The sequence below is a fragment of the Hordeum vulgare genome, chromosome 5H (genome assembly GCF_904849725.1).
Source record: "Hordeum vulgare subsp. vulgare chromosome 5H, MorexV3_pseudomolecules_assembly, whole genome shotgun sequence".
NCBI classification, from domain to species: domain Eukaryota; kingdom Viridiplantae; phylum Streptophyta; class Magnoliopsida; order Poales; family Poaceae; genus Hordeum; species Hordeum vulgare.
In genome coordinates this window covers 514357486-514366249 of record NC_058522.1, presented here as the reverse complement: position 1 = coordinate 514366249, position 8764 = coordinate 514357486, and positions in this window count along the sequence as shown.

The following is an 8764-nucleotide window of genomic DNA, read 5'->3' as shown; positions in this document are numbered from 1 at the left end:
ATATTTGTCTAGGTTTGGCCGTGCACCAACTGCACAAGTGTTTTAAAAGGTTAGCTACTTCATCCTTTCGCCCCGTGCCGATCTCGTCGCGAGCACCACCGTGGTGAGCCTCTTGTTCTTATCTTCTTTTTAAAAGAAAAAAAATCTTACTTGTATGATTTAGATACATACTTGTATAAATTACTAACTTTCATTATTTTTTGTTATTATATAGTGCGATGGTTTTGGTATCCGCCTCCGTCGGCCCTCGTCCTGTCTATGATTCGGATGTGGTATATATTATCTTTTATAACTATTTGTTTTATTTAGTGTTTATGACAATTATGACGACCAACCTGACATATATATTTTTAATCTAGGAGGTATGTGAACCGGAAATTCCAACCCACATAAAAATTCTTGTCGCGAAGTTAAATTTGGTTGAAAAAGGAAACAAATACTTGAAGAAAAAATTGAAAATAATTGAGGATAAGAATATGGAACTGGAGTTGCATGTCGCCGATGTCATCGATGATCGCAAGATGAAGATCGATGCGATGCGGTTGAAGATGGATGCAATGCGCTTGAAGATGGATGAAATGCGCTTGAAGATTAGGAATATTAGAAAATATGCCATTGATAAAGAGGCTTGGTATCATTATGTTGTTGGGTCAATTGTTACCTTAGTTGCGATTTTGATCGCGTTTGTTGTTGCATTTAAATGTTTTACATAGTTGTATGTTGTTTTATGAGAGAACTTTATGTATTTATTTTTTGCAATAATAACATTTGATCACTACTGTTCTTTGGCTTTAATGTGATGATGAACTTGTATTAATTTGGTCATATGTTTTGCAATGGTTTTTTGATGTATTTAATTTCATAATAGAGATGAATCGCCAATTTGACCCTGAAATTGAAAAGCACTACAAATGAACTCTGAAAATGTTGAAAGTTGGCATGCTATCATCATTTCACCCACATAGAATGTGTTAAAAAGTTGAGAGGGCTACGACAAAAACTGGATGCACTTCGTGTACAAAACGGACAATCTCTCTCGAAGTATTAGGGTTTCGAACGAGAACTCATCTCTTACAAAGGGATTTCATTTTTATGAACTTATTTGAACTCCATACTTTTGTGTGTTCAAAATGCACCATTCAAAGGCACATCACAAAATTTCAACAATTTCTGACTTCATTTGGTATTCTTCGTGCATTTACTTTTTTTTAGTTAGTTGACCCTGAAATTGAAAAGCACTATAAATGAACTCTGAAAATGTTGAAAGTTGGCATGCTATCATCATTTCACCCACATAGCATGTGTTAAAAAGTTGAGAGGGCTACGACAAAAACTGGATGCACTTCGTGTACAAAATGGACAATCTCTCTCGAAGTATCAGGGTTTCAAACGAGAACTCATCTCTTACAAAGGGATTTCATTTTTTTGAACTTATTTGAACTCCATACTTTTTGTGTGTTCAAAATGCACCATTCAAAGGCACATCATAAAATTTCAACAATTTCTGACTTCATTTGGTATTCTTCGTGCATTTACTTATTTTTTTAAGCTAGTTGACCCTAAAATTGAAAAGCACTACAAATGAACTCTGAAAATGTTGAAAGTTCGCATGCTATCATCATTTCACCCACATAGCATGTGTTAAAAAGTTGAGAGGGCTACGACATTATTACATTATTGCACCAATATCCCTATATATTATTTCTGTTTTCTTCTGGGTCGTAGCCATGGAGAATCTTCATCATTCAGTAGGATGCTTGGGTCAGTTTTCACTTCGGAATTTCATGAAACTTATTATAATCTATTGACATGTCTGTCTTGTCATCTACTCCCACGATGTTTCTTTTCCCTGAAAGAACTATGTGGCATTTTGGCTCATCGGACGATATCTTCTTTTGCTGATTTCTTTTTCTCGTTTTTGTAGACATGTCCTTCACATAGAAAACCTGAGCGACATCATTGGCTAGGACAAATGGTTCGTCCATGTACGCAAGATTGTTGAGATCCACTGTTGTCATGCCGTACTTTTGGTCTACAACTACCCCGCCTCCTGTCAGCTTCACCCATTTGCACCAAAACAAAGGGATCTTAAAAGTAGGTCCATAGTCAAGTTCCCATATCTCCTCTATGTACCCGTAATATGTTTTCAAACAGTGCCCATTCTCGTCTGTTGCATCAAAGCGGACACCACTATTTTGGTTGGTGCTCTTTTTATCTTGGGCAACCGTGTAAAATGTATTCCCATTTATCTCATACCCTTGGAAAGTACATATAGTTGAAGATGGTGGCCTGGAAAAACAGTATAGCTGATCTCCAACGGTGTCGTCATTCATGAGATGTGTCTGCAACCAACTGCCGAAAGTCTTCTCGTGTTCTCCTTTAATCCAAGAGTCAGCCTTCCCCGGGTTTTCGGAGCGTAGAATATTCTTGTGTCTCACGATATACGGAGCCACCACGGTGGAATTGTGTAGAACTGTGTAGTGTGCTTGAGCGAAAGAATGCCCGTCCATACATACTTTTGCTTTCCTTCCTAGTGTGCCTTTTCCTGTTAGCCTACCCTCATACCGAGATATAGGAACACCAATCGACTTAAGGTCAGGAAGAAAGTCCACACAAAACTCAATGACCTCCTCTGTTCCATAGCCCTTGGAGATGCTTCCTTCTGGCCTAGCACAGTTACGAACATATTTCTTTAAGACTCCCATGAACCTCTCGAAGGGGAACATATTGTGTAGAAACACAGGACCGAGAATTCTAATCTCTTCGACTAGGTGAACTAGGAGGTGTGTCATTATATTGAAGAAGGATGGCGGGAACAACAACTCAAAGCTGACCAGACATTAGACCACATCAATCTGTAACCCTGATAGACTTTCTCGATCGATTACCTTCTGAGAAATTGCATTGAGGAATGCACATACCTTCACAATTGCCAGGCGAACATTTTTCGGTAGAATTTCCCTCAATGCAACCGGAAGCAATTGTGTCATAAGCACGTGGTAGTCATGAGACTTTAGGTTTTGGAATTTTTTGTCTTTCATATTTACGATTCCCTTTATATTCGACGAGAAGTCAGTCGGGACCTTGATACTGAAAAGGACTTCAAAGAAGATTTCCTTCTCTTCCTTAGTAAGAGCGTAGCTGGCACGCCCTTGAAACTGCCCTGGATGCATGCCATCTCTTCCTTTATGACGTTTCTGGTCCTCCCGTGCTTCCGGTGTATCTTTTGACTTCCCATACAAGCCCAGGAAGCCTAGAATATTCACGCAGAGATTCTTCGTCAGGTGCATCACGTCGATTGCCGAGCGGACCTCATGGACTTTCCAGTAGGGTAGCTCCCAAAATATAGATTTCTTCTTCCACATGGGTACGCGCTTATCAGGGCCGTTAGGAACAGGTTGGCTGCCAGGACCCTTTTCAAAGATTACTTTTAAATCTTTGACCATATCAAATACTTCAGCACCAGTACGGATGACAGGCTTCCCCCGGGGTTCTGCCTTGCCATTGAAATGCTTGCCTTTTTTCTTTAAGGGATGCTTGGGCGGAAGAAAACAACGATTGTACGGGTACACATTCTTCCTACATTTGTCCAGATATATACTTTCTGTCTGATCCAAACAGTGCGTGCATGCATTGTATCCCTTGTTTGACTGTCCTGAAATGTTACTAAGAGTAGGCCAATCATTGATGGTTACGAAAAGCAACGCTCGAAGGTCAAATTCCTCTTGTTTGTGCTCGTCCCACACACGTACACCTGGTTCGGTGAACTAAAGCGGCATCGCTCTAACACACATGTCAACAAACACCTCTAGTGCATCAAAAAAAGTGGAGAGCTAGCATCCACCCACAATCCTCCATCCAAGAAAAATGCAAGAAAGAGGGGAGAGGGGGGCTGTGCTATATATACGCAGAGGACTTTAGTCCCGGTTTGAGACACAAACCGGGACTAAAGGTGACGCACATGCGGGCTGCCCACCGCGTAGCCCTTTAGTCCCGGTTTGGGACACGAACCGGGACTAAAGGCTCCTTACGGACCGGGACTAAAGCCTCGAGGGAGGCATTGAGAATTGGGGCGACGTGGCCGGGCCTTTAGTCCCGGTCCAGAGGCAGGCCGGGACTAAAGGGTCCCGGCCAAAGGCCCGTTCTCCACTAGTGACGGTTTGTCGATTTTTGCACTCTCCAACTTCTCTGCATTGGACAACTGTAAAGTGAATCTTGAGATATGTTTAAGGGAGTGCTAGCACTGGACTAAAAATATGCAAGACATCTTCAACCACTGTAAGTGTCTTTCCTGATGCAGACTGGACAGGATGCCCTGATGATAGGAGGTCTACCGGTGGGTTTGCTGTTTTTCTTGGTTCCAAACTTATATCATGGAATGCAAAGAAACAAGCAATAATTTATCGATCTAGTACTGAAGCAGAGTATAAGTCTCTTGCAAATGCAATAGCTGAAGTAATGTGGCTGGAAACTCTGATAGATGAGCTAGGAGTTAAACGACCACATGTCTCTCGCTTATGGTGTGATAACCTTGGGGCAACTTATCTCTCAGCTAATCTAGTGTTTCCTGCAAGGACAAAACATATAGAGATTGACTTTCATTTTGTCAGAGAGAGAGTTGCCAAAAAATTGTTGGAAATCAGGTTTATTCCTACCGGAGATCAAATGGCTGATGGATCCACAAAGCCCTTGCAAGTCCGACAGCTACAAGCCTTCAAGAACAATCTAAATCTTGACACGATCAGATTGAAGGAGGATGTTAAACGATAGGCTTGTGTAACATGATAGTTGCCATGCTAATGTAATCGTGTGTGTTAGTTGTAACCCGGTAGGAGGTTAGATATATATGACCCTTATCTTGTATAGATTGGAGTAGGGGTCAAGACAAGATATCCTCCTGCCTATGCTGTAAATTTTGTTGGCTATATACATACGCTTAACTCATTTTCTTTCAGAGTACATTATGTGCATTAGAGACTGTATTTATCAGTGAATGCAGAGCTCGGAATTTCTAGTGCATGTACACGGCTGTTGACGCGGTCAAGCATTGCACCACACGCGTCGTCAGCAGGCTCAACTCTCAACCTTTAAATTTCATGTACGCATGCTTTCCACAAAGAGCAAATTTTTAAATAGCGGGCTACGGCAAATAGCGGCGAGCCTGTAAATCAGCTATAACGAAGCTATAGCGGCATATTTGTACATGATACCATTTAACGGCACGCTGCTGAAAAGACTATAGCAAAGCTATAACGGGGCTATAGCGGGCTATTTAAAACTATGACAAAGAGAGCATCAACTTCACGCGAGCTTTCGATGAATCCGTTTGTTTTGGTGATGAAGACAATTCTGATAAAACAATCAATTAGAGCGTGATGTCTCGTCTTCGTCGTCATCGTCTCCATTGATACTCCAGCCGCTGCCGACACCCATCTCATCGTAGTAGTAGGAATGTTGCTCCATGTCAACGCACTGCAAGCCGTAGCCGTCGTTGTACGGCGGCGCCGCGACCTCCTCTCGTCATCATCGCCTGTGCCGGCGACGCGGACGCCTGCCCGTGCGGGACATGCAGCCTTGGCGAGTGTGATGGCGGCGGTGTGGATGTCCTAGGGCGTGTAGAGCATGGCCGGGTCAACGTTTAGTAGGGATGCAGAGCTGGAGAAGTGGAGGCGGGCACCGCGGCCATGCAGGGCGAGGGCAGCCACCAGGAGAGTGCACGGAAGGCTATCTATACCTAATTTTTCTATAGCTATCTAATAATAAAGCGGCTATTGCTTTCGTCGGAAAACTCATCATGAAATTTTTATTAAAGAAACTGTATTTTTTGTTATTCAACCCGTGCTCCATCATTTATCTGCAACGCAAAAGAAAAAACGATTCGCTGTAAAAATTATACCCATCGACCCTGGGCCACCCTGGCATGTGCCCAGGCCGCCGCCACACCACTCGCCGCCGCGGCCGACCTCAACCGCCACCGCTGTCGATCTCAACCCACCGCCTCCGCGGCTGTACCTCTCCCCGCCCACTGCCCCCATTACGGCGCTCGAGCGCATCGCGTCGACCCTGGTCCACCCTGGCCTGTGCCCAGGCCACTGCCACACCACTCGCCGCCGCGGCCGACCTCAACCACCACTGCTGTCGATCTCAACCCACCCGCCTTCGCGGTCGTACCTCTGCCCGCTTGGTGCCCCCGTTTCGGCGCTCGAGCACAGCTTCTAGATCAAATCAACGCGACAGCTACATCGACTTGGGATGATGCGTCTGCTCGATGCAGAACGGCGGCGGTGTGCGGATAAGGCGTGGCGGAGCGAAGTACTTGCAGGTGGAGGCGGGCCTCCATGACTCACACGGGGAACTCCGAGGCTATGGCGCGGCAACGACGACTCCTTATGGCCAGATAGAGGCGTCTAACCCTTGCTCCCCTCATCGTATCCCCTCCTCCGGCAGGAACTCATCATCTCATGAGATCCCCTCCCCATGCCTCCAACCGTGTGCCAAGCACCGGTAAAAAAATTTGTTTTGTGAGAATTTGTTTGCTGATGAATAATGTATTGAATGTAAGATTGCATTGTTGTAGAGAGAGAGAATGGAACACCACCTTCAGTTTGTCATCTGATCCCACATTCTCTACCCCATGAGTGAAATAAGATAAGAGTCCATTGATCAATTCACGTAGCCTCTTTGTTTTGCTTTGCTTGTCCCGCTCAATTTCTCGTCATGGTGGAATTAACAATGGACGGGTTGATTTCTCAACAAAATAGGATATGACTGACTATATTAGTTAGTTAGCTTATTATTTTAATAAATTAAAATGATTATAAAAAGATTAAAAGCGTGTGGTATTTTTTTTCTCCCGTTGCAAAAGAGCCCGTGCGTTGCAACGGGAGAAAAAAAATACTTTAATCTTTTTATAATCATTTTGATTTATTAAAATAATAAGCTAACTAACTAATGTAGTGAGTCCTATCCTATTTTGTTGAAAAATCAACCCGTCCATTATTAATTCCACCATGATGAGAAATTGAGTGGGACAAGCAAAGCAAAACAAAGAGGCTACGTGAATTGATCAATGGACTGTTATCTTATTTCACTCATGGGATAGATAATGTGAGATTAGACGACAAACTGAAGGTGGTGTTCCATTCTCTCTCTACAACAATGCAATCTTACATTCAATACATTCATTCATCAGCAAACAAATTATCACAAAACAAAATTTCTTGCCGGTGCTTGACACACGGTTGGAGGCATGGGGAGGGGATCTCACCAGATGATGAGTCCTGCCGGAGGAGGGGATACGATGAGGGGAGCAAGGGTTAGGCGTCTCTATCTGGCCATAAGTAGTCGCCGTTGCCGCGCCATAACCTCGGAGTTCCCCGTGTGAGCCATGGAGGCCCGCCTCCACCTGCAACTACTTCGCTCCGCCGCGCCTTATCCGCGCGTTGTCGCCGTTCTGCATCGAGCAGACGCATCATCCGAAGTCGTTGTAGCTGTCGCGTTGATTTGATCCAGAAGCTGTGCTCGAGTGCCGAAACGGGGGCAGCAAGCGGGCAGAGGTACGACCGCGGAGGCGGGTGGGTTGAGATCGGCAGCGGTGGCGGTTGAGGTCGGCCGCGGCGACGAGTGGTGTGGCGGCGGCCTGGGCACAGGCCAGGGTTGATGGGACGAGGCGATGCGTACGGGTATAATTTTTACAACGAATCATTTTTTCCTTTTGCGTTGCAGATAAATGATGGAGCGCGGGTTGAATAACAAAAATTACAGGAGCTTTTTTATAAAAATATCGCGGTGGGTTTTCCGACGGAAGCAATAGCCGCTTTATTATTAGGGGTATAGATATATGTATGTACTAGCAAAAGGGGACAAAGAAATGCGTGATCATTTTTTTAATCAGCAAACATTTTATGAATGAAAAACTATTTATAAGTCACAAACCATTGTTTTTTGAACTTTTAGAATATTTTTCCATTCATGATCATTTTTAGAATTGACAAAATATTGGACAATTTCATTATAAAAAGTACTTCATGAACTTTTAAAAAATCATGAACATTGTTTGATTTCTCGAATATTTGTTTCAAAATTTCAAACATTTTCTGCAAAATCACGAGTATTTTTTAATCAACAAACATTTTATAATTTATTAAACATTCTATTTCAAAATTCCTAATTTTAAAATTTTTAAAAAAATTGTGCGTCCTCCCCTATTTTCGAAATGGGGAGGAGAAGCATTCTCTACATTCGTAGAAACGAAATACTTTCCGAGAAGCGAAGAAATTGTAAGTGAAGCACGAGGAACAACAACAATAGGTATAAACAAAGAACGCACTGATTAGGCGGGCGGGATCAAGCGAGGCCCGAATGGACCGGAGCTTGTACTGGGCCTACTTCATTAACGGGTGAGGCTTCACACCTAGTGAGGCGACAGAAATGCCTAAAACATTTACAGAGGAAGAACAACAACAGCAACAACAACGAGAACAACAAACAAATGATAGTGATAACGGAAACTTTTTCCGAGATGGAGGAACAACAGCAACAAATGATAGTGAAAGAACAACAAACGGACGGTATGCATATTCTTGATGTCCTCTAGTAAACTGAAGACATTGACACTTTGTTCAAAAGCCATTGAATAGACAACCCTACGCTTTTATTGCAGGCTCGGATCACACCACAGCGTCCATTAGTTCTGAAAATTTGCAGCAGGAACAGGAGACGCATGTCGTTACATGCGATTCTTTGACATAGAACCAGCTGCTGC